Source organism: Bos indicus x Bos taurus, chromosome 19, assembly GCF_003369695.1.
Source record: "Bos indicus x Bos taurus breed Angus x Brahman F1 hybrid chromosome 19, Bos_hybrid_MaternalHap_v2.0, whole genome shotgun sequence".
NCBI classification, from domain to species: domain Eukaryota; kingdom Metazoa; phylum Chordata; class Mammalia; order Artiodactyla; family Bovidae; genus Bos; species Bos indicus x Bos taurus.
This window is the reverse complement of record NC_040094.1, coordinates 43,466,779-43,493,470: the sequence shown is the minus strand read 5'-3', so window position 1 is coordinate 43,493,470 and position 26,692 is coordinate 43,466,779. Positions and strand designations below refer to the sequence as shown.

The 26,692-nt window shown below is 40.4% G+C and overlaps 1 protein-coding gene across 4 annotated transcripts in view; it reads left to right on the top strand.

The window, feature by feature from the left end:
• The first annotated feature begins 3,132 nt into the window (after positions 1-3,132).
• STAT5B (signal transducer and activator of transcription 5B) overlaps positions 3,133-26,692 on the top strand; it is a 68,178-nt gene continuing 44,618 nt past the window's right edge. For 2 of the 4 annotated variants that reach the window (XR_003506692.1, XM_027516880.1), the window contains exon 1: positions 3,165-3,350. The gene's annotated coding sequence lies outside the window, so the exon portion shown is untranslated. Of the gene's footprint in view, positions 3,351-26,692 lie in introns of all 4 variants that reach the window. The other 2 variants (XM_027516876.1, XM_027516881.1) reach the window with 2 other exon arrangements.

The following is a 26,692-nucleotide window of genomic DNA, read 5'->3' as shown; positions in this document are numbered from 1 at the left end:
CTGTACTGAATTACTAGGGAAGAAGCACTCCAGTATGGAAGAGGGAAAGTTCCCGCAGGTGTCCTTATGTGGCTGCTGTGTGGTCAGGACCAGTATGACTCCCAAGTACAGAGAGTTCTGGAAAGAGAAGCTACATGAGCGTATGAGCGTGGGTCTCTGGCTAGAGGGGATTGTGGTTGTGGTTTCAACTACATTTCCAGAAAATACCCTTATGATCTCCCTGTGGTTGGGCAGGGCTGAGCGGGGATGGGAAGCGTGGGGGCTGTTCTCCGTGGAAGCTACGTGCTGGTGCAAGCAGGTGAGGGGAGGAGGCTGGGGCCAGTACCTGGTGGAGAGCAGGCAGGATGCCTGAGCCGGGCTGCCCACCAGACTTCCAGGCTCTCAAGTCGCTCGCTCTCCTTGGTCAGGGTGGGCTAAGAGAGACCCCCAACTCTCTTGACTAGTAAACACCTGTACACTTACAGCTATGTCTCAGGCAGCTTCCTATGTGAGCTCTCTGTAGGGTCTTTCTGGATCCTGGCTTTCCATTCAGTTTCTTTGTTTCTGTGACTCCCTATGGGTCATGTCTCAGTCAGGTGTCCCCTCAACTTAGGGTCTATGTCCCTGAGGCCCTGTGAGAACCAGGAGACTCAGGTAGGGTCTCACCTCGTCTGCAGTGAAAGGAGGGAGAGGTAGGTAGTGAACATTCCTTCCTCTCTCAGGTTGACAGCATTCTTGTTTTGCAGAGGTAGTAGCCAGAACATTCCGTCCTTTATGTCTGTGCACACAGCCGGCCAGATCTAGCTTGGTGCCTAGTGGTCAGTCAGAGATGTGCTATGAGATGCAAGAGTCAAGAGACATACCTGCCCCACCCTCCCAGCATTCAGACCAGCACCTTCCATGCTGGTGAACAACAGCCAAGGCAACTGCATTGAGTCCTAGACTTGACCAGTCCTAGGAAGAGGAGTGTAAATCTTAAAAACAACAATAATGGTTAACAGCCCTATAGTGCTTTACAGCATTTGAAGCACTTTACATATACTCACTCACTAAATTCTCCCCACAATGCTTTCAGGTAGGTCCTATTACCATTATTATATTACAATGAGGAAATCAAGACAGAAAACTTGCTCCAGGTCACACAACTCAAGGAGCTGATGGTGAATCTGGTTCTAGATTGTGTTTTTATTTTTTTAAATAATTTTATTTATTTATTTTTGGCTGTGCTGGATGTTCGTTGCTACACGGGCTTTTCTGTAGTTGCGGAGAGTAGGGGCTACTCTCTAGTTGCAGTGCTCGGACTTCTCATCGTGGTGGCTTCTCGTTGCGGAGCACAGGCTCTAGAGCTTTCAGGCTTCAGGAGTTGCAGCACGTGGGCTCAGTAATTGCAGTTCCCGGGCTCTAGAGCACAGGTTCAATAATTGTGGCGCACGGGCTTAGTTGCTCCAAGGCATGTGGGATCTTCCCGGACCAGGGATTGAACCTGCATCTCCTGCATTGGCAGGCAGAAGCTTTACCTGTGCTGTGCTTTTAATTTTGTGATTCTGTGCTTTTAATTACTATGCAGTCATCCTAGTTTCCATTTCTATTCCTAGAGGGTAGGGTTTGTTCCTCAAATATTTACTGAGTGTCTGCTCTGGGCTGGGACAGCGTGGGAGCATTTAAAGGTGAATGGGATATTGTGTGTCACTGAGGGTAGAAAGGTATGTAAACAAGAAATTGTCCTTCAGCATGAGGGTGCCATAATACGAGCATAAATGTGTGGCTGGAAACAGGGAGGGTGAGGTGTATACTGCCTAGAGCAAGTGTCACCGAAAGGCAGATGTCAAGTGGCAGCAGGACATTCCAGGCAGAGGGAATGGTGTATGAAAGCTTACAAGAAAAAGATATGGTGTACCTAAGTGTTGAAACCTCACGGGCAATAACTGTCAGAGGGGTTGCCAGAGAGCTCAGGGCTGGCACTTCTGTCCAGCTTCCTGCTCCAGCCTGTCCTCCAGCTCTGGCCTCCAAGCTCTCAGTACCTACTCCATAAGAAGCACTGTGCCAGGTGTTGGCCCAGAATGTGGGAGAAAAGCAGTAGCCTGGGTGGCGGAGAAAGAGCTGGTGATCAGCTGCAGACAAAGATCTTTGTGGCTGGTGTTATTCAGGAGATGAAGGCAAGGCTGCTGGTAAGAGCTGCCAAGGGAGGATTATGGGAGGACGTGGGGACTTGCAGATCCTGGTCATCTCTGGACAGGAAGATTTTCAGACTGTAGGGAAGGGACATGCTCTGTGCGTGTCGGGGGGAGGGGGTCCTTCTCCTTTCTGCTGCTGCAGCTGGGTTTCTGGAGATCTGACATGCCTTGCTTTAGTGCTGGCCCTTGGAGGGTTGCCAGGGAAACCATCGGCCAGCTCCAGAGATGTAGCCAGAGGAGAGTGGGTGACTCAGGCTGCCTTCTCAGATACTGCACCCCCTCCCCATTACATGGAAAAGGCTCTCAGAGACCCTTTCTTCTGGATCCTACACAGCTGATCCTGTCTATTCTCTCTCTGGATAGAGTCCCTCCTGTAGTTCCACCGATGGGACTCCCCAGAGAGGGAAATATCTCGGACACCTCCGGCCCCCATAGATTCACTCTGGAACAGCGGATGGAGCGTCGGTGTAAACTCCTGCTGTGTCCCTTAGGCTTTCCTCTTGCCTGTCCTCTGTGTGGTAAGCGGTAGGAGCCCAGGCTGAAACGCCCTCCAGGGAGCAAACCCGGGATAATTATTGATGGGGCAGCAGTGGACTTCTGACCTCGGCCTGCGAGGGACAGGACCCAGAACGCGGGCCCCAGCCGGGGCAAAGGAAGGTGGGCGGGCCGCAGAGGGGGGCCAATCAACACGACCACAACAGGGGACAGCCGACCCTACCCAAACAAAGCAGCATGTGCTCGCGGCCCGCGAACCCGCCCGGGAGTCGAGCTGCAAAGCGGCTCCAGCACCGCGAAGAGGGGCTGCCAGCGGCGCCGGCGCCCCCGCACTCGCCCAGGACACGCGGAGGGGGTTCCGGGTCCCTCCAGGGTGGCCGCGGAGGTGGGGCGAGGGACCACGGGGCTCGCGAGCGCGCGCCGGGCGGAACCAGGAAGCGGCGCGCGCCGGCGCGGGGCGCGCTCGGGGCTGCGGGCGACGCGCGCGGTCGGGCCTCCGCGCGCGACAGGCGCGCGCGCCCCCGTGGGCCCCGGCGAGAGGAGAATCGTCGGCTGGAGCCGTCACCCCGGGCGGGACCGAGCGCTGGCGACAACGCGCGGCGGCCCGGCCGAGGGAGGGAGCGAGCGAGCGGGCGAGCGAGCGGGCGGGCGAGCCGGAGAGCGGGTAGGAGGCAGCCGCTGGCGCCCGAGGGGCCGAGCGAGGTAGGAACTGCGGGGCCGGTCTGAGGCTTGGGGCCCGCGGAGGGAGGCCGGGGAGCTTGCTCGGGTGGGGCCCCGCGCCCCGGCCGCCCAGACGCCCGGCAGGGCCTCGCCGCCGCCATCGCTCCCTGGGCCGGGAGGGCGGCCGCGGGGACCGCGCACTGGGTGAGGGGAGCCACGCGGGGCGAAGACTGGAGGGCCGCGCGAGGGGCGTCGTGCGGAGGCTGCGGCGGGCCGGGATGGGTAGCGGGCAGAGACCGTGCGTGCGCGGGTGTCTGGGGGGGCTGCTGTTGGCCGCTCACACCTCCGTGGTGCAGTTACCCCCCGCCGGCTCCTCGCGTTTCTCCTTATTTCAGGAGAGGTCTCAGCGACTCCTGAGCGGGTGGGACGAGCACGGCGGGGGGCGGTGGGGCGGGGGGTATTTAGCCAAGCTTCAAGGAACAGCGCCTTATAAGGAGTCCAGACAACAAATACGAGCGTTTCGTTCAGGCTCGGGGGGCAGGGGGGTTGCAGAATCCCCCATCAGGACCCGCCAAGCCCCGGCTGGTGCGTGTGGCGGTGGGAAGCGGCGCGTTCTGGTTTTCTAGCCGGGGATAAGGAGTTTTTTAAAAAGTGCTCCTGGTGTTGGGGGCAGAGATGCAGTGTCGGAAGAGTAGTCCGTTGTGTCACCCCAGCTGGTCTGAGGCTAAAGGAATCTGGCAAGATGGTCAGGCGGATCAAAGAGGAAAAGAAGTTGTGTGGAGCAAGAGGCGTTTGCAGACACTTATAGCCAGCAATGATGGAACAGGCGAAGACTGGAAAACAAGCGCCAGTTTTAGGATGATTAATGCGAACCACAGGAAATTTAGGGGCAAAAAGAGATAGCAGTCCTCTCTTTCCTGAAGAGCCATGCCACATCTTTTTTGTTCTTGTTTTTCTTGTCCCCTCTGATCCTGTCATTGTATTTGATACCGTCGTATCAAGTAAATAGTGCTCAAAGTGGGTGGTAGAATGTTAGAGCTGGAAAGGACCCCCGCGGTAATGCTGCCTTCTTTATTGAACAAATGAGGAAACTGAGGCCAGGTACGTGGAAGGATCGGCCTGCTCCGTTCGCACAGCTGTTTAGAACTTCAGGAACTGAAATGTCGGTCTGAAGTCTCTCAGATCGGTGCTCTTCCCGAAGCATAGAGAAGTAATAGATCTTTCCCTAAACACAGTTTCATAAATTGTCTCTGGAATGCCCTCGGGGAATGCCCCTTGAAAGGGCCAGTGTATCACCTAATTATTAAACTGAGCTTAGGTCCCTTTTTCAGTCTTCAAATGGTGTTTATCGTCCGCTTGTATCTTAGATTTCCAAAGTGGTTGGATAGCCGCCTGGGCCATAATAAGCTTTCAGCTGTTGAGTATATTATCTCAAATAATTTTGTTATCGTTCAGCAAAGATAATAGAACTCTGCCTCTTTGCTCAGCGTTTTTCTGTGATGATTTATTTGTTTACATTTTGTTGATCACATTGTTGGTGTTCATTGACTATGTGTTTTATTTAGCGTGCCTGTCATTTTTAAAATTTCATTCCCTAATACTGTGAACACTAGATCAGTTTTGATAGTGTTACATGGTGGAATTCTATCCCTTGACTTTATTTCAAGGCTTCAGGGTTCTTGTTTGTGTTGGTACCAGTTTCCATCTCTTGGAAGATCACAGTTGTTAGAATTCATAGTGTAAGGGGTAGAAGGGGGCTGCTGATTTTAAGAAAATGTATTATGTGACAGTTTGTGATGTCTGTGGGTTTAACCAAAACAGCACCACACTTTTGGTCAGGTTGGTGTTATCTAGTAGATTACTTGTTTTCTGTAGCCTTTGGAAGATGGAAAATTTAAGCACCTGGTTGAGACACAGGGAGAGAATGGAGAGATCTTTTTTTGAAAAAGCTAAACATTAAAAAAAAAAAAAAAAGTTGATTTCTATCACCAGCAGTTTGGTTATTGCACAACTGGGAGCTAAACTGCACAAAATCTTTGCTGTACACCCAACTAAATAAATTATCCCCTCTTCTCACTAGTCAGGATGCACATGTTTGCCCACAGGCTGTTAATATGAATTGTGTTAAGGTATTTAAGGTGGCTGTGTTTCTTAATCGGGTACTTCATGATATACATGATGGGAGGGGGAGAAAGTGCTATCATTGTTTGGAGTGTTACAACATGAATATTTTGGTCAGCACTTCCTATTGTGCCCCAACTTCTCATTTCATCTTCATTTTCTTGCTCTCGATTGATGTTTTTTAAACAGTTTTATTTACATATGCAAAACCCACATCAGGACTAGTAAAAGGTATCATTTGTTTGTTGCTCTTTGGGTACTTAATGTCAAATTGTTTCAAGTTATATCATTATATTACAGTTATTTCATATCATATTCAAATTATTTGTGATTTGTGTCAGGTTAAGTTTATGTTAATCAGTGTGCTTGTGATAGTTAATTTGACTTATTTTTGTATAGGTAATTGATAGAGGTAGTCTATAGAAAAGGATGATGTTGTAAATAGGTAAGTAATATGCTCAAGATTAAATTGCATGTTGAAGGTAGAAGCCAAGGAAGCTTAACTCTTCTAGTGCCCTACAAACATGTGTATCTCATGAATTTTCATAGATATCTGGATGTTCTGACCGCCAGTGACACGTATTTTCCCCTTTCTATTAGAGTGTAGATTACCTACACTCTAGTGTACATTATTGTGTACATTATTGTGTATTCTATGCGTACAATAGTGTAGTGTACATTATTCCTACAAAAGGAAGCAGAAAACCTCCTGTTTTTTATTAGTTTTTTTGAAACTTATTCTTTGAAAAAGTTATCTGACAGTTCTAGATTACTGAGCTCTTCAGAAAAATATCCTTTTACTGCATAATAAAGTGTCAAAATACTTTGATACTTCTTAATAAAAATAATGTTTAAAATTTTGTTCTAAAGTATCACTGTCTCTGATTTTGTGTGGTATTTAAAGGAAAAGATATTTCTTTAAATCTGTGCTTTGTTAATAGAACCGTTCTAAAATCGGAAGTATTTTTTCCCCTGCCATGTTGGAAATAACAGTTTTGTGCTTATTTCTGGGAATAGGAAAGTCAGATTTAACAATCTAGTTTCCACTCATCAGTTTTTTTGTACATTTAAATCGTGATAACAGCGATTAAAAATGTTTTTACTTTGCTTTCTCTTAATTGTCATGTCCTTGTTTTAATTAAATAGCCTGTTTACATTGGATGTTTTCTTATGAGTGGTGATCCTTTACTAGTAAAAAACCTAAGCCCATTTGGAGAAGATTTTACATATCTAAATCTAGGCTATGTTTACTAATCAAAGAAAGGAGTAATTTATAGGTGTTTGACTTTTAGTTGAAGGAGACCCTCACTTTTAGTGGTTTTAGGGTTTTGGATGACGTTTTATTACTTTTGTTAGTTTTGGTCACACCCATGACTTCCTTGGAAGGTATCTTTGAGGTTTGGTTTCCTTTTTTTTAAATGGTAATATTGGGGTGGGGGTGCTTCCTGTTTGTATTTTCAAAATTAGGTCCACATGGTAACCTTTTGGTAGTGTCACATTTTTATTTTATATGCATAAAGACGAGCATCAGATGTCATGTGGTTTGTCTTTGACCCATCATACTGCCTCATGACAGCTGTACCGAGTACCCAGTTGGAAAGAAAAGACATCCCAGATCTTCCCAGCTCCCTTCAAGGTTTAGCTGCCTTGGAAGAAGTCTTAACAACAACTACCACAACAAAGGTGCAATTAACAGAAAAATGGGGCTGCCCCTTTGTGTTTTCCTGCCAGGTACCTAGAAAACGCAGAGCGCTAAGATAGAGTGAAAATATGTTATGTGTAGCTTTGACTGTCAGAGCTTTCAAGGGGGGGTTGCCATAGCTTTGTATGATATGGAACTCCATCTATCTAGCAGTCACTATACCAGTTTTTCTGACCTCACCTTGAAGTCGTACAGGATGTCATGGAGGAGTTAAATAAGAACAAGGAGAAATTTAGTGTGGTGATGGTAGAACTTTGGAGGAATCACCCTCAATCATAAAATTCTTCCTTGACCCTCCTGGATAACCATTAACGTGGTAGGTCACTTTTAATATAAATGTTGGACTCTGAGTTATATGGAGCGTTGCGGAGAAGAATATCCTTGAAAGAAGTACATATAGTATTGTTTCAGTAGTTGAAGCAAGTGGCCTTTTCCTTGCCTTCAACTAACTTTATTATAAGAAGTGTAATGACTTAATAGACTCCTGATTAAATTGGCATTCAAACATGTTTGCAGTTTAGGGAGTTTCTGTCTTGTAAATTTTCTTTTAGATCACATCACTGAAGGCAGTACTATATTAGCGTGTGGCATGATTATGCATAATGCAGTTTGCCAATAAGGTTGATGAGTGTCTTGACCTCCCATCCCCACCCCCCCACCCAAAGTCAATAAAGAAGTATGAGTTTGTCACATACTGGATATTTTCTTCATTGGGTTTATTCATAATAATTACTTCCATTTCTCATGTATTATAGTACTACTAAGATGAAAAATACTTATATTGATGGAAAATTTTTTGGAAACTAGCTTGCAGAATCCAACACTCATTCTCCATTTGTTCTTCCTTTGGCACTCTGATGAACTCTTCAAAATTGTTTTCCAGATTTATATCTAGTATGAAGAGAAATATCTCCATATTCTGTGCACTACTAGTTTTTTGAGGTGCTTATGCTGACTCATTTTTTAATTTTACTAAGATATAGAGTATGGTTTGAGAGCAATAATGAGATTCTCAGAAAATATGAAAACTTTCCTTTCTGACTACTTAGAGAAGGGTTGGGGAAGACAAGGGGAAATACATCAATGAGCCGATCAATTATTGTTATTTGTTGGGATTAATTTGGTGACTAATATTTTCAATGCCCATCAGGCTAGTAAAAGTGACTTTGGCTTTACCCTGCAATGATCAGGACAAACCCAAGTGTTCTCTAATGTTGCTTGTCTTTTCCTGATAGGGGATTTTCTTTTGCATATGGGAAATCAAGCCGAAGTTACCAGTAACAGCCGCGTCCAAGATCTGTGTATGAAAAAAGAAAACCTCTTTAAAAAAAAAAACTCTTTACCCCTCTGGGCTATAACTCTACTTACCCTGGGCTCATTTGAGAAGGTATACTAATTATTTGCATAATGATCATGATGCTATCTTTAAAAAAGTGATCAGAAAATTAATTTTAAAGTACTTCGAATTATGCCCCAAACCTAAAAGTGAAGACAGTAAAAATAATACCTAACACCATTCACTTAGAGTGCCAAGCAGACACTGTTATAAGCTCTTGGAATGTTTTAACTCATGATCCTCAGAGAGGTGGGTTCTATCCTCAGATGAAAGAGGAAGAAATGGCCACAGAGAAGTTAAGTAATTTGTCCAGGGTCACACTGCTGCTAATGGCAGGGCTGGATCCAGACACAGGCCAAGCTGAATCCAGAAGCTGAATTGTTACCCACTGCACTTGGAAGAAGAGCGGGTAACTGTCACTTTGCAATGAGATGTTTGGTTTCTTTAGAGGTTTATGGTTCTTTGTGTTCCAAAATGGACTTTCTCTTTTTTTAATAGAAAATTTTAAATGTATATTTGGAATTTTTTTTAAGTTTATGAAGGTGATGGTAGGTGTTTTCCAACTAATTTATATATTCCTGATAGAAATTAGATTAAAGTAGAGAAAGTTTTCATTTTAACTCTTAAGTTGTCCTTTGTTTCCTTTCTTCTGACGTTACCATGTACATCATAGGGGAAGAGCTATAAGCTGTCTCTTTGGCTTCTGTTTACAAACAAAAAGATCTTCTGTGTCAGTGTGGTTTGAGACATGCATGTTTGTTGACTGAGAATGCAAGTATCCATCTCATTTTATTTGCAACTTTATTTTGAAGGGATTTATGGTCCTATTCTTGTTTTAAAGCCAGTAATTGTGGTTTTTGAAATAGAAGGACTTAAGAATTTTAATTTGAGGGGATAGTTTTTAAGCCAGCTGAACTTATTGCATATGTTTCTGGTTTAGTTGTGCAAAGGCCCTTAGAAAGTAGTCTTAGAATGTATCCCTTTTCATATCTGATGCTTATATTAATCTCTCATCTCTTTTTTTAGAGGTGGATTGTAAAGTTAAATCTTGGAGACAGAATTCACAACCCTAAATGTAGTGATTTGAACTTGAGAGATCAAGTCAGGGATGAGAAAAACTTCAGTTCCCTGAGCAGACAGTATGGACTTGTTCAAATAAACAGAGGATGTTAGCTTCCAGGGTTGTCAAACTGTCACCTTTGACCAGGGTTGAATTTTCTTTGAATGTTGACAAAAGTTACAATGTCAGTGGAAAAAGCTTAATGTGAAGTATGTATAACTCAGAATTTCCTTATGTTTGTGTCAGTGAGATCCTACAATTAAAGCTTTTTTTTTTTTTTTTAAGTGTATATATATGTCTGATGAGTTTAAAAAGCTTTCAGTGGGGGTTTCCAGCCTTTAGGTGAGAGTCAATTAGAAAGTTTGTGAAAAACTATTTTGTGTTGTCTAAAATTCAGAGCCTATAGCTGGTAGCAATCAATATGTTTTTATAAAGAGTGGGATTTTAAAAAATCCAAACTGGAAGAAATTTAAAATATCATTGTAGCAAATTATATTTAAAATATCATTGTAGCAGAAAAAAAGAAAAGAAACTGTTGAGTACTTAATTTGTTAGAGTACTAAAAATTAGGATCTATCAGCTTCATGATATAGCATTATATATATATATATTATATATATGTAATATATTCATGGTTTAAACTAGGCAAAAATATTCTCTCAGAAATAATGCTGATTCTATTTTTCCTTTTGTTTCGTGTTTCTAAAAATCATTTGGTCATCTTTTAGGCTTGAAAAAAGTAGCAACCAAGGTATCTACAGAAATATATAGCTCTTTACAGAATGAAACAGTCACTTCAGCCTGTGGGTTTGTGTTTTTAGGATTTGTGATGTTTCTGGTAGAAAGTAAGAGAGAGTGCTGGTCAGAATTGAACTTTGTAGAGTCTTACTCCAGAAGATACAGAAGGTCCAATGCACAGGAATGTAGTGCAAATATTCCTTGTTCTTTTACTGTTATCGTTTCAATTGTGTAATGATATATTAAACCCTGAATGTGAGCATATTTTAAAGATGAGTTTATTCTTCAGTGAGTTTAAACATCAAGTAAAAATACTAATGCATCGTAATGTGTAATAGAGATTGGCCTTCCTCCTTAACTGTTTAAGGTACCAAAGCAAAATAGAAAATGTTTGGCTTCCTGAAGGACATGGCTGCAGTGAACATGCTGAATTGTAATGCAGCATAATCCTTTGATTTTGCAATACCAGAGTAAAATGCCTAATTTTAAAGGAATGGGTCCATAAGATAACTTATTACCTTAATCATGTATTTTAAATTGTGTCCCAGAAATGTGACATCATCAAAATTTATGGTTTTGAAGTTTTATTCCTTAAGTGTAAGAGGTCTAGTTGGGACAGAACATATTCCTGTTATATTGGTAAATTTCAACAGGACAAATATTAAAACAGTAGCTTTTAGGAAATAACTCCTAAAAGAAATATATAGGCCCAGCATAAGAATAGGCACTGAAAAAAGATTTCTTCTGAGTTGTGGGATTCTGGGTGTATGTGTCCACTTTCTAGTAGCTTCCCATTTTTCTACAATAAATAGGTGATAATAAATAAGAACCCTGGAGAAGGAAATGGCAACCCACTACAGTATTCTTGCCTGGAAAATTCCATGGACAGAGAAGCCTGGCATGCTGAAGTCCTTAGGGTCGCAAAAGAGTTGGACAGAATTTAGCAACTAAACAACAACAATAAATAGGAAATACTTTTGTAAACAAGAAAAGAAAGTTATTTTTAACGAATCAGTGAAGAACATGTGAGAGAGCTCTGTAATAATGGAATATTGTTTAGCCATAAAAAGAAGGAAATCCATTCCTTCTTTTTATGTGGATGAACAGTGTAGATGAACCTTGAGGGCATTATGCTAAGTGAAATAAGTCAGACAGAAGAAAATGCTGTCTGACCTCACTTACTTGTGGAATCTACAAAAACTGAACTCCTAGAAACAGCAGACTGGTGGTTGCCAGGCGAGCACAGTGGGGAAATGAATGAGGGTGGTTAAATGGTACAAATTTCCAGTTATTAAGATGAATAAGTTCTTGGGATGTAAATTACAGCATAGTGACTATGTTACTATATACACAATACTATATTGTGTATTTTAAGTTGCTAAGAGAGTAGATTTAAAAGTTCTCACCAAACAAAAATTGTAACTATGTGAGTTGATGATGTGTTAACTAACCTTATGGTGGTAATCATTTTGCAATATATACTTATATCAAATCATTTCATCTACCTCTTAAGTTTGCACAATGTTAGATGTCAGTTATATCTCAATAAAGTTGGGGAAAAAGTTATTTTTAAAATGGCTTCTGTATATTGACTTATCTCAGAATGAGAAACCTGTTTTTATTTTCAGTTATTGTTTCCTTTTTAGGAGCAGAAAAACAAGTAGATTGTGATGTTTGTGTTAAATATTTGGCATGATGATATGATATCTTTTTTTGATGAATGATATTAAAATCATTTCATTGTATTTAATATTCTTAAGAGTTAAAATAACTTGAGGATTGAGTTGTTTCTTATATTTGATGGAGTGCTTCATATTTTTATATATAAGCTGATGGAGAATTATAATACTGTTTATAAATATAATAAGGAAATTATGTTATTTTACATGTGTATATGCCCTACTAGGTTGCCAGTCATTTCATACTGAAGGTACGTGTTTGTGTTTTCAACTTTTGGGGGGAAAATGGTCTTATTTAACTTCTAGTAATGCTGAACATTATTTCAATATATTTTCTGCATTTGCTTTTGTATTGCTTTCTCATTCATGATGATACCTGCAAAGGTTGCTAGGTGTATAGATTTCTTTTTCTTGTAATTCCATTAGTCATGCTTAATGACTTCTCTGTGTTTTTTATGATATTCATTTGGGAATATCTGGTAAAGGAAACCTCTGGTGAAAGACTCTTTTGGGTATATGTCATTGCTAATACAGGAGACTTGTGTTTTGCCTTAATTAAATTTGCATTAAATAGTTTACTTGTAATGAAATCTAGTGTATAAAAGCATTCAACATTTTAAGGTGTTTAAGGAATAAAAATGAAAATAAATTACAGGTTTTAGAATTGTGAAACATAGCTCTCTAGGTCTATCACTTTGCAGCAAATAAAATTACAGCCTTAAAGAAAATATGTTGAGCCCAGCAGAACACCTACATAATTTATGTAAAATTCAACTCAGTAAAAATCTACCTTAACTTAGATTGTACCTTGTAATTTATTATAATGGAATTTCCAACAACAGAATTTTAAGTCAGTTTTGGGAATAATAAAACATAAAAGAGATCATATAGTACCTTTTGGTGTTTTTTAATCCTAAATCCATACGTAGGTAATTCCAATTCATGAAGATAATAATTATTATTATTTTATTTTTATTTTTTAAGTAGAAGTTTTTATTTTATCTTTTTGGCCCTGATGCATGTGGAATCTTAGTAGTTCCTGACCAGAGATCGAACCTGTACCCCCTGTAGTGGAAGCGTGATGTCTTCATCACTGGACCACCAGGGAAATCTGATAGTATTTTGAAGATAATTATCTTTGTGTATTAAAAATAATACTGTAAGTGTATATTGCCCAATATGCCTTCATAAATAAATCCTGTTGATTTTATTACTTTTTTGCTTATCACTTCTTACCTCCTCTGCCTCCTGAAAATATGATAATCTCATTTAATCCAAAATTATGTTTTCCTTCGGTTTCAATTCACTTATAGTTGCTGATTTCCCCTGTAATCTATTTTATCACTATGATATTATTGTGGCCAGTAGATAATCTTTCGTCCCTTAGATATCTGAATCATTTTTACCAAACCATGAGATACTTTAAAAATTACATAAATTGGGGCCTCAAATTTAGTATTATATATCGCATAATACGGCATCTGTAAATTATTGAACATTTTAAAATTAATATATAAAGTGATTTATTGCTTTCTTCATTTAGAAGCTATCATTACTTGATAGTGTTCTAGTCCTTATTTGATTTTGAGAACTTGACTGTCCTCACAAAGATAAGTCTTTTTCTAAGTCCTTAAATCTCAAAGTTATCTCTTTAAAGGAGCTCAAATGGACGTAAGATTCAAATGACTGTGAAGAATAATTACTTCTTTTAAAAGTTAATATTATAATTTTGTTTGAAACTTTCTAATTCACTTTTTGTCTCCTAGCTGCCAGAGAGCTTTTGGGGATTGTGTGTGAGAGTATGTGTGTGTGTTTGAGTATGTGTATGTGTTTCAAATACTTTGAAAGTGTGTAAAGAAATCTATTCCAAAATTTTACGATAATTGGGCTACCAATCAAGGTAAGACTTAGTAAATACTAAGTAAATATTGACTGACTGCTGAGCTCATGCACTGTACAATCACATATGCTTTTGAGGGCAGTTAGACAACAACTTGGCCCATTAAGCGATGTACTCCAATGGTTCTTAACCAGTGGTGGACTAGGGGGCCTTTTGAGGCACTAATGAATCCATGGACTCTCTTCCCAGTAAAATATACACACACACAAAAATTTGCATATGTTTCAAGAGGTTTGTGGACCCAGGTTACAACTCAGCTGTAAACAGCCAGCTCTCAGTTAACACAGGTAATGGAGATGAGAGACTATGGAGAAGAAATAACAAATCCTCCCAAGTTTATTTTTAAAACAAACCTCTAGCGTACCTTGTTATCTGGGAGCTCAAGGGGTACTTGTTTCCCCAGGGAACTAATAGATATCAATATACTTAAACATTTTTAAGATGTGTATTCCATTCTATAACTGTACCATAATTTAGTTAATCCATTAATAATTGATAGCTGTTTCTAGTTTTTCACTTGTATAAACAACACAGTAGTACAGCTCCTTAGGCAGAATGGATTTTTTTCACATTTACTGGACCAACTCCTTAATGTTAAGTTCTAGAAGTGGAGTTGCTGAGTCATTTGATAGTCATAGACAGTACCAGACTGCCCTCCAAAAAGACTACCCTGGTCGACATGCCCACCAGTAACTAGTGCGTGAAAGGGGTGGTCTTTTTCCCACGTCTGCTGGTTACTAAATGTTGGCAACCTTTCTCTCATATTTGTTTGTATTTCTTTGATTTCTACCACGGCTGGACAGTGCTTCACAAGTTTGCTGGCCATTTGGTTTTCTCTCTGTGATTTGCCTCTAAGGAATGATGCTAAAGCTGAAACTCCAGTACTTTGGCCACCTCATGCGAAGAGTTGACTCACTGGAAAAGACTCTGATGCTGGGAGGGATTGGGGGCAGGAGGAGAAGGGGACGCCAGAGGATGAGATGGCTGGATGGCATCACTGACTCAATGGACTTGAGTCTCAGTGAACTCCGGGAGTTGGTGATGGACAGGGAGGCCTGGCGTGCTGCGATTCATGGGGTTGCAAAGAGTTGGACACGACTGAGCGACTGATCTGATCTGATCTGATCTGATAATTAGCCTGTCTTTTGTGTTACAGGTGCTTGAGTTTTCTTCAGAGATCTTTCTGTCTTACATATTACAAATTATTTCCTCCCTGTTTTTTTCTTTTTTTTTGGCTTTCAACTTTGTATACTATTTTTATTGTAGTACAAACTCGTTAAATTTTTTTGTAGTCTAATTTGATAAATCTTTTCTTCTCTCATCTGGCTATTAAGACATACTTAGAAAAACCATACCTAAACCCAAAGATGGTAAAATTTTCATTTGTATTTTCTTTTAGAATATTTTATTGTTCTAATTTTTTTAAATTAATGTATGTATTTCTGGCTGTGCTGGGTCTTCATTGCTGCCAGGCCCTTTCTCTAGTTGTAGAGAGCGGGGCTACTCTCCAGCTGCAGTGCTTGAGTTTCTCATTGTGGTGGCTTCTCTTGTGGAGCATGGACTCGAGGACACACGGGCTTCAGTAGTTGCAGCTCAGCTTAGAGCACAGGCTCAATAATTGTGGCTCACAGGCTTAGTTGCTCCAAGGCATGTGGGATCTTCTCCAATCAGGGATTGAACCTGTATCTCCTGCATTGGCAGGCTGATTCTTTCCCACTGAGCCACCAGGGAAGCCTGGTTCTAATTTTTTTTGCATTAAGTTACTCAGTCCATCTAGAATCTATTTCTGTGTAAGAAGTGAGGTGGGACTGTAGCTTTATTAGTTTTCCTCAAGGTAACAATATTATTTATTGATCATTCACTGTATGCCCAGCACGGAGCTAAGTGTTTCACAAGTGTTAACAGTTTCAACCTAAATCAATTCCAAATCGATTTCTAGTTATCCAGAAAAATCCACCACTTCCCATTAGCTTCCTCTTTTCCCCATTGATAGGAAAGTCCCTCTTAATGTTTACTAAATCCTCTATATGTTCAGATCTGCTTCTTGTCTATCCTGTTCCATAGATTAATGTGGTTCTGAATATATCATGTTGTTTTAATTATTATACCACATTGTTTATTTGGATCACTAAAATTTTTTTTCAGAGAATAAATCAGGTGAGAATTCACATGGACTTCCTTTAGAATGTGCATTGGAATAGGTTTTTAATATGATTCAAAATGAATTTCACATTCTTTGAACAGATGGTGGATAATCACCAGTAGTTTCATTAAAGAATCACTAGATTTAGTCTTCTTAAACATATCTTTTTATAGAGATTATGTAATAGAATGTAATTTTTAAAAACAATATTCTGAATACTTTCAATTCAAATAGTGTCATTTCATGCTAACATTTCAGTAAGTATAGTAAAATTATATATTTTAAAATTTTAATTTAAAACCTTAGGATTGCTTTCAAAATTTTTCCTTCTAAGCAATACATAGAAGCAGAGTTATAATTGTTACTGCTAAGACAAGTATGAACTAGAAAATTGTTAAGAGTTATATAGGAATATGTGAAATATTTTGGTTATAGACAAGAAGCTTGTCCAATATAAATGTAATTTTTTAGAAGTAACCTTTTAAAAAAGCAAAAAGAAACAGGTGAAATCAATTTTAATAACATATATTCTTTAACCCAGTATACCCCAAATATTATTATTTCAACAAGGACCACATACTCACTGCACACTTAATCACTCAGTCATGTCCAGCTCTTTGTGACCTTGGGGATTCTCCAGGCAAGAACACTGGAGTGTGTTGCCATGTCCCCTTCCAGGGGACCTTCCCAACCCAGGCGTCAAACCCAGGTCTCCTGCATTATGGGTGGATTCTTTACCATCTGAGCCACCAGGGAAGCCCAAGAATACTGGAGTTGGTAGCCTATCCCTTCTCCAAGGGAACTTTCCGACCCAGGAATCGAACCAGAGTCTCCTCCATTGCAGGTGGATTCTTTACCAGCTGAGCTAACAGGGAAGCCTGTGTAATCAATATATGAACTAAAGAGGGACTTCTCTGGTGGTCCAGTGGTTAAGAATCTGCCTCCCAATGCAGGGGACCCAAGTTTCATCCCTGGTTGGGGAACTAAGATCCCACATGCCCCGGGGGCAGCTAGTAAAAGCCCACTCACCTCAATGAATACCCAGCACAACCAAGATTAATCAATTAAAAAAATAAACTACTAAGGAAACGTTTTACATTCCTTTTTGCTGCTGAGTCTTCAAAATCTGGTATGTGTTTTACACATACAGCATGTCTGAATTTAGATGCAAAGTTTCTACTAATACTACATGAAGTGTTCAGATTTCACAAAAGTTTTAGTCGATAAAGTAGGTTCACATACTGAGGTCATTCGAATAACCAAACATACTTGAAAGTCTTCCAGTAACCAAGTTGAGCCTCAGTTTTTAAGTTTAACATTTGAGTTGATTAAAAATGAAATAAAAATTTAGTTCCTCAGTCATACTAGCCACATTTGAAGTGCCCCAATAATAGTGTATGTGGCTTGTAGCTGTCATAACTGGACAGTGCAGTTACAGGCCTTCTAAAGAAGTAAAATAAAATACAAGCTGTCTCCTACTTTTAACATCTAGTTTACATATAGCTCACATACAGATAGGGTCTCTTACCCTCAGGGAACTGAAGTCATTGCTCTCCAAGGGAGCAGAATTTACTCTTACCTAAAAAAACATGATACCCCTAAAACTTGCCAACAGACCTCAATCCCAAAACGCACGCAAACTACACAGATGCACTTTTTCTTTTAAACTGCTGCGCTGAGGCCTGGTTGAAGCTTTACCCACATCCCTGGAGGCCCTTTGCTTTGTCGGGATTAGAAGAGCAGTCTTTGCTGGGAGAGGTGTGGCAGACAAGAGTAGAGGGATTCCTTGGTTACTCATGGGATCTCTGACTAGACATCCTAACATCTTTTCCTTCAGAAACAAAATTATGAAAGGTAATTAGGTTTTTTAGGATTGTAAATCAGTTGGGGTTTGGGGGCTTACCTAGGAATTTTTCATCTCTTTCATCCCTTTGTTTCTATGGGAAAATGTTCAATGTCATGAATAACAAATATGCAGATACATTTGGATTATGATTCCATTTGTAATGTGGCCAAGAAGGTGGGGGAAAGAGGTTGGGAGTTGCCTGTTATTTTTATTACAGAAGGTGCGGGGGTCTGGGTGTTGAATTTTGATGCAACAGCCCAAATTGTCTGTTGTCATCTATATGACGTTGCTTACAACTCTGGAACTAAAACAGCCCATACTGTTTTAGATGTAACTCAACTGTCAAAATCACTTTTAGGCAGAGTTGGTTTGTGTTTGGCTTTTTTTTTTTTTCCAGTGTGTGTGTGGTTTTTTATTTTGTGTGTGTGTTGTTTGTTCTTAATTTGTATGCACCGAATCTTAGTTGCAGCACATGGGATCTTTAGTTTTGACACATAGGATCTAGTTCCCTGATTAGGGGTTGAACCTGGGCCCCCTGTGTTGAGAGCTTGGAGTGCTAGCTACTGGGCCACCAAAGAGGTGTGTGTATGTGTTTTAGAAACCAGGTTTGCCTGGAAAAGAATCTTATTTATCTTTTGGTCTTAGTTACTCTTCATGGTGTACATAAAGTTGATGCTTGAAATTTGAGATCTAGTTACAAATGAAATTTTTCCTTTGAAAAGAACCCCCCGCCACCATGTTAGTTTAATCTTAAGACATGTCTTATGTAGGGGAGTAATTTTGAGTTATCATCCTGAGATGGTGATAACTCCACCTATTAACATATGTGGAAGATTGAAGCAACAGCTTCAGATGGCCAACTTGACCCTCCAATCCTCAGGCCTTCCTTCTTAGTTTATCTTAATGGATATTTTTTAGATCCCTGGTTCTAGAAGGAACCTTTGAAGAAATGGATAGAACTGTGCTATTTTGAACATTAGCTGACACCTAAGTCAAATTCAATTGGCTTTTTATTTATTTATTAAATAATTTTTATTTATTTACTGGCTGTTTTTGGCTGTGCTGGTCTTTATTGCTGCGTGGGCTTTTCTGTAGTAGCTGTGAGCGGGAGCTCCCCTCACTTGCAGTGCGAGGGCTTCTCATTGCGGTGGCTTTTCTTGTTGGGAAGCACAGGCTCTAGGACTCTTGGGCTTCAGTAGTTGTGGCTCCCAAGTTGTAGAGTACAGGCTCAATAGTTGTTACGGACAGGCTTAGTTGCTCCCTGGCATGTGGGATCTTCCTGGATCAGGGCTCAAACTCCATGTCTCCTACATTGGCAGGCAGATTCTTTACCGCTGCATTCTCAGTCGTGTCCAACTCCTTGCAACCCTATAGACTAGCCCGCCAGGCTCCTCTGTTCATAGGATTCTCCAAGCAAGAATACTGGAGTGGGTTGCCGTGCCTTCTTCCAGGGGATCAAACCCACGTTTCTGTATTGGCAGGTGGGTTCTTTACCACTAGCACCACCTGGGAAGCCCATTGAGCCAACAGGAAAGCCTGGTTGGCTGTTTAATGTTAAATAAAATACTTGGTAGCTTTTACTCCCAGGCAGCCTTTTGGAAACCTTTAAGTTTAATATGGTGTTCAAAGTAGGTTAATTATAACTCAAAACATCCTGGTATATTTTACTGATTGTAGATTATTCCTCAATAAAATTGAGAATTATTTCCATAAAGGAAAAAAATCCCTTTTTCCCCAAATATAATGTAACCTATTTTAGAATATTTGAAATATTTCCTTAAAGGTGAAGATTTGAGCGTGTACAAAAATCATGGTGTTCCAAGGGGAAATTTGATTCTTTTTGTCTTAAAATTTTTTATATTCATTATATTGAGCAAAAAGATTGTTGTGTTGAGTTGAGAAACAGGGCATTTTCAAATATTTAAAAATATTTTTATTATACCTAGATTTTCACTGTAATAGCATTTGTTATTATAGTAGAATTGTACATATATTTTATTTCTTGGGAAAAAGAAGAAGGCAGATGTTTACAGGCCACCTGCCACCTTGTGCTGCTGTACATTGGTGAGGAGAAACTTGAGTCCTATTGTAAATTTTAAACTCTGTGCTCTGTATTTTTAGTATCTTGTGGAGATTGAATCTGCAAATCGCCGCTGAGAGATAAATGATTTGATTTGATTGTGACAAGCATGCAAATTATTCTCTATATAAAACTGTGTCTCCTGGGAAAAAGCTGGACTAATACCATACTGAAATGACCTTAACAGTGGAATCCTTGATTAGATCCACGATGTTATGTACATACTACAGCTCCATAAAGTTGATCAACTTCCACCAGGGATGAACAGATGTCCTGGCTTTATCAGAAATTGCTTTCCCATTGCCACGCCTTTCACGAAAACCAGTCATCGCCCTTGTTGTCTGATTTTGTTGAGACGCTTTTAAAACTGTTTTTCCCTACCCGGATATTGGTTTGAATGCACAGACTTTGCTATTTACTTATAAGATGTAATGGTAATCAGATATGGTACCCTTCTCCTGAAACAGAAATAAAAAGAGAATTAAAATTAAAAAATAGAAAGCACAGCATAGTCTGTATTTATTTAAACTTTAAAGTGCTTCATATCAGATACTAGAACCTAAGTTCCCTAACAGGCATATCTGTTTTTTTCACTGCTGTATCCTCAGTACCTAGAATAGAACTTGGCATGTAACAGATCCTCAGTAAGTACTGTTCCTATGACTGGGTTGGTCTGCTTACTTTTGTTTATAGCAGGAAGACCCTCATCTCTGATAGTAAAGATTGGTTGATGTTGAAGGTACCGTAATTCCATCTATTAATCTCAATGTTGAGGGTGTCCAGAGAGCTCTTCAACCCTCAGTAGGGCTGAAGTTCTGCCTATTACTCTGGAACAAAGAAAAGAGAGGGGAAAGCCAATTCTCTTTGTTTCCTTTGGATATCAGAGTTTAAGATGGAAGAAATTTGAGTTTACTAGGAAGGAACTGGCTTTTCCCCCTCCATTTAAAAAAATTGTGTTCATATGTGTGTATTACCATTTTAACTATTTTAAAGTGCACTGTTCAGTGACATTAAATATATTCACATCCTCTTACAGCTATCACTATCATCCATCTCCAGAAATGTTTCATCATCCCAAATCTAAATTATACCCATTAAATAATAATTTCCCTATTTCCCCACTCTCCCAGACTCTGGTGACTACCATTCTACTTTCTGTCTATATGAGTTTGACTACTCTAGGTATCTCATGTAAGTGGAATCATGTAATATTTGTCCTTTTGTGTCTGACCTATTTCTTTTTTTTTTTTTTAAATATGACCCCTTTGCTTAGAGACTTGGCAGTTTTTTTCCCCTTGATTTTTTGTTGTTGTTATTAGTTTTTGCTTTGTGCCTAGACCTAGCAAGTGATGCATACACTGTCAGTGTCCAAGACAAGTTAATTCAGCAGCTTGTTTCGTGCCATTAGGGGGTTATTAAAGTTTTGAAGCTTTAATAAGCTGTGATTCCTAATCTGTATGCCTGTAGGCTTAGCTCCTCCAAGTCTTGCTGATAAACCTGCCCTGACAGTGCTACTGGAGATTAGTCTTTCTCCTTGTTTCATAAAGCGAATTGTTCTCCTCCTTATGGCCTGATTATGGACTGGAAAATTACTGGTCCATTGTTGTCGTCGTTTATATGGGCATGAAGACAAACCACACAGGACAACAGCCACGTGAGAAGTTTGATTGCGGCCTCATTAAGAAATTACACGCTCCTACTCACTACTTTTCTCTTTTTCTATTCTCATTATATCCTCCTCCCTCCCTTTCTCCATCCCTTTCCTTCCTTTCTAGTCTGTCATCCCTCCTTAATATCTCTTTCTTCCTTTCTTGTCCATTCTCACTTTCCTGAGTGATTGCCACAGAGACAGTCTGACCTCGTGATCCAAATGTAAGTAGAATGGTTGTGGCTCTCCCTCAGTCTCTCGTGGGGTTCGTGCTTCCTGGTGCACACAGGTTTTGTTTGAGCCCTCTGAGCGTCTCTGGCAGGTATGGGCTTTGATTCTAAACACGGTTTCGCCCCTCCTGCTGTCTTGTTGGGGCTTCTCCTTTGCCCTTGGATGTGGGGTATCTTTTCTTGGTGGGATTCAACATTCTCCTGTCGATGTTTGTTCAGCAGTGAGTTGCGAGTGAGTTCTCACAGGAGAAGATGAGTGCATGCCCTTCTACTCCACCATCTTAGCAGTACTGGTCATAGCAAAAAAACCAAACACCCTCTTCCAACAACACAAGAGACAATTCTACATGTGGACATCACCAGATGGTCAGTACCGAAACCAGATTGATTATATTCTTTGCAGCCGAAGATAGAGAAGCTCTATACAGTCAGCAAAAACAAGACCAGGAGCTGACTGTGGCTCATGTTATGAACTCATTATTGCAAAATTCAGACTTAAGTTGAAGAAAGTAGGGAAAACCACTAGACCATTCAGGTATGACTGAATCAAATCCCTTAGGATTATACAGTGGAAGTGACAAATAGATTCAAGGGATTAGATCTGGTAGACAGAGGGCTTGAAGGACTATGGACAGAGGTTTGTGACATTGTACAGGAGGCAGTGATCAAAACCATCCCCAAGAAAAGGAAATGCAAAAAGACAAAATGGTTATCTGAGGAGGCTTACAAATAGCTGAGAAAAGAAGAGAAGTGAAAGGCAAAGGAGAAAAGGAAAGATATACCCATCTGCATGCAGATTTCCAAAGAATAGCAAGGAGGGATAAGAAAGCCTTCCTAAGTAATCAATGCAAAGAAATAGAGGAAAACAATAGAATGGGAAAGACTAGAGATTTCTTCAATAAAATTAGATACCAAGGGAACATTTCATGCAAAGATGGGCACGATAAAGGACAGAAACAGTATGGACCTAACAGAAGCAAAAGGCATTAAGAAGAGGTGGCAAGAATACACAGAACTATACAAAAAAGATCTTAATGACCCAGATACACGATGGTGTGATCACTTACCTGGAGCCAGACATCCTGGCATGCGAAGTCAAGTGGACCTTAGGAAGCATCACTATGAACAAAGCTAGCTTTCAAATCCTAAAAGATGATGCTGTGAAAGTGCTGCACTCAGTATGCCAGCAAACTTGGAAAACTCAGCAGTGGCCACAGGAGTTTTCATTCCAATCCCAAAGAAAGGCAGTGCCAAAGAATGTTCATATTCCTGCACACTTGTACTCATCTAACACACTAACAAAGTCATGCTCAAAATTCTGCAAGCTAGCCTTCAACAGTATGTGAACTGAGAACTTCCAGATGTTCAAGCTGGATTTAGAAAAGGCAGAGGAACCAGAGATCAAATTGCCAACATCCATTGGATCATAGAAAAAGCAAGAGAATTCCAGAAAGACATCTACTTCTGCTTCATTGACTATGCCAAAGCCTTTGACTGTATGGATCACAACAAACTGTGGAGAATTCTTAAAGAGATGGGAATACCAGACCACCTTATCTGCCTCCTGAGAAATCTGTATGCAGGTCCAGAAGCAAGAGTTAGAACCAGACATGGAACAGTGGACTGGTTCCAAATTGGAAAAGGAGTATTTAACTTATATGCAGAGTACATCATGCAAAATACCAGGCTGGATGAAGCACAAGCTGAAATCCAGATTGCTGGGAGAAATATCAGTAATCTCAGATATGCAGATGACACCACCCTTTTGGCAAAAATGCAAAGAGGAACTAAAGAGCTTCTTGATGAAAGTGAAAGAGGAGAGTGAAAAAGCTGGCTTAAAATTCAGCATTCAAAAACAAAGATCATGGCATCCGGTCCCATCACTTCATGGCAAATAGATGGGGAAACAATGGAAACAGTGACAGACTTTATTTTCTTGGGCTCCAAAATCACTGCAGATGGTGACTGCAGCCATGAAATTTAAAAGACGCTTGCTTCTTAGAAGAAAAGCTATGACAAACCTAGACAGCATATTAAAAAGCAGAGATGTTACTTTGCTGACAAAGTTCTGTCTAGTCAAACCTATGGTTTTTCCAATAATCATGTATTGATGTGAGAGTTGGACTACAAAGAAAGCTGAGCGCCTGATTGCTGCTTTTGAACTGTGGTGTTGGAGAAGGTTCCTGAGAGTCCCTTGGACTGCAAGGAGATCCAACCAGTCAATCCTAAAGAAAATCAGTCCTGAATATTCATTGGAAAGACTGATGCTGAAGCTAAAACTCCAATACTTTGGCCACCTGCTGCAAAGAACTGACTCATTTAAAAAGACCCTGATGCTGGGAAAGATTGAAGGCAGGAGGAGAAGGGGACAACAGAGGATGAGATAGTTGGATGGCATCACCGACTCAATGGACATGAGTTTGAGCAAGCTCCAGAAGTTGGTGATAGACAGGGAAACCTGGCATGCTGCGGTCCATGGGGTTGCATAGAGTCAGACACGACTGAGCAACTGAACTGAACTCCACCAGGTCTATCTGGAGGAACAGGGAAACAGAGGGTTCAGTTCAGTTCGGTTCAATTCAGTTGCTCAGTAGTGTCCGACTCTAATAAGAGAACTAAATTCTTATTTTTTTAGAGGATAGAAAATAACTTGTTGAGAAAAGAGAGAAATACACTGGGAGGTGTGATTAGCAAGAAAGCAAAGAGGAAGAGAGAGGGAGCATCTTGGAGGATGATTTAAAAAATAACCCGTGCATTCGAGATTTCAAGCAGAATCTTAATCCATGGACTGTTTTCCTTGGGACTTGGGGCCACTACTCCCATTTAAGGCAGAGCGAGTAGTGGTGTCAGTCGCTCAGTTGTGTCCAACTCTTAGTGACCCCATAAACTGTAGCCCACCAGGCTTCTCTGTCCATGGGATTCTGCAGGCAAGAATACTGGAGTAGGTTGCCATTCCCTTCTCCAGGGGATCTTCCTGACCCAGGGATTGAACCCAGATCTCCTGCATTGCAGGCAGATTCTTTACCATTTGAGCTACAGGGAATCCCCAAAGGACTGTTCTAGAGCCTCTTAAAACATCAAACATAGAGTTGGTTCTCTCTCTGTATCCCCTGCTCATTGCTCTGGGCAGATCACTTCTGCCTTCTCTGATTCCATTTCTCAGTCTGTAAAATGAAGGATCAGCAGATTCAGAACCATAAGACTTTGAGCCAAAGCCATGAGACTATGAAAGGTATTCTTTAAATTGAGTTTTTATGTTGTCAATAAATGAAGGTGTTAGTATGCTAGAGACAGAAGTATTAACAATGAAAAATTACCCAACGCCCAGACTGGCTCCTGTTGGAGAGGTGGAAATGGTCGTGATGGAATTCAGATAACCTCAGGGCCCTGGGATTTCTGAAGTTCAGAACAGTTAGAGAATCTTCCAATCTTTCCTTCTTAAATGTGAATAGACGTCTATTGCCATTATTGCTTTGTCCCCACTTCTCCCAAATTTAGATCACCAGTATTTATAAAGTTTACCAGTCACAAATAGATTCTTGCATTTCCCATCCCTTTTTATAGGGACCTCTTTCAGTTCAGTATGCTTTTACTGGCACTGACTTTGGTTTTCTTTACAGCAGCAGCTGCTAATTACTGACAGCTTTTGAGCAAGCAGCTTGTCATTTTTGGCAGGGATAGGGACCATCCATAGCAATTCAAGACTATATTTTCATTTGCTAAATTTACTTTGCTACATGAAAATACATCTAGAGTTAAAACATAGTCTGTAGTCAGAGGTGGCTGTATTTGCTGAAACATTTCCCTGAGTTGGCATTTGGTCCTGTAGTTGAAGGACTCTCAGGTGATAAAGCAAAGGTTCAGTGTCTATCAGACCAATGCCATTAGTCCTGAGTCAACCTTCTAATGTTAATGAACATTCTCGATGTAGAAGCTCATCATCTTGTTTTGTCACAATAGTAAATCTCTCTGGATTGCATTTGGTAGTAAGCACGGTAGATACGTTGAGCTTTCCATTTATATTCAGCTTCTTTCTTGAGACATAATTAATAGAAAGAAAGTTTAGTTTGCATAAAGAAGAAGCTTTCTTTGGAATTTCAGCTCATATCATCATGATCACATTTCATGTAATTTTCCTCTTTGAAATCACCTCGAGGAGGTGTTAGCTCTGTTTTACACACTTGTCACGATGTTGATAGAATGGTACAGCTTGCAATTGTATTTACCTTGGTTAGCACCAGTGATGAGTCAAAACCTCCATCACAGTTTCTATAAAGTGTGATTCAGTCCCATTATTCCTGTAATAAGGATTCAAGTTAATGACCTCCGCAGTGTTAAAAATAACATCTCAAAGGAAATAACTGACCTACCATTCTTTCCCCCTAATTTAGGTTCTTTTTGTAACATGGAGGTCTGCCAAAATTATATTTAATTTAAAACACAGTTATTGACTGTCTACCGTGTTCCTAGTACTATGTTGAGGAAATCAAAATGAATGAACGATTCCTGCCCTGGATAACTTACAGTCTAGTAGGTGAATAACAGATAACTCAGAAATGCTTTGGTTCTTATGCCCAGAGTAGGGTAAACTCTAATTCTAGAGAGGTAAAGTGTTCCATCTTTTTTTAAAAATCAGATGCTCAAAATGATAAAAGGCATAAGATACAAGCATTGTGTTGGAGTTTTTGTTGTTGTTGTTGTTTGAGCTAAATATTTTAAAGATTGTATGAAGCTCTCCTTTCATAAGACCCTGGAATTGCCAGGTGCCCCTGTCCCAGATTACCCGGTGTCACAGGAATTCAGATGTGGTCTTCCACATCAGAGCACCTCTCCATGCCTTGGCTTGGTAAACCCCAAATGATCTCCTAAAGGTCAGCTAATATCTACTGGGCACTGTGCAC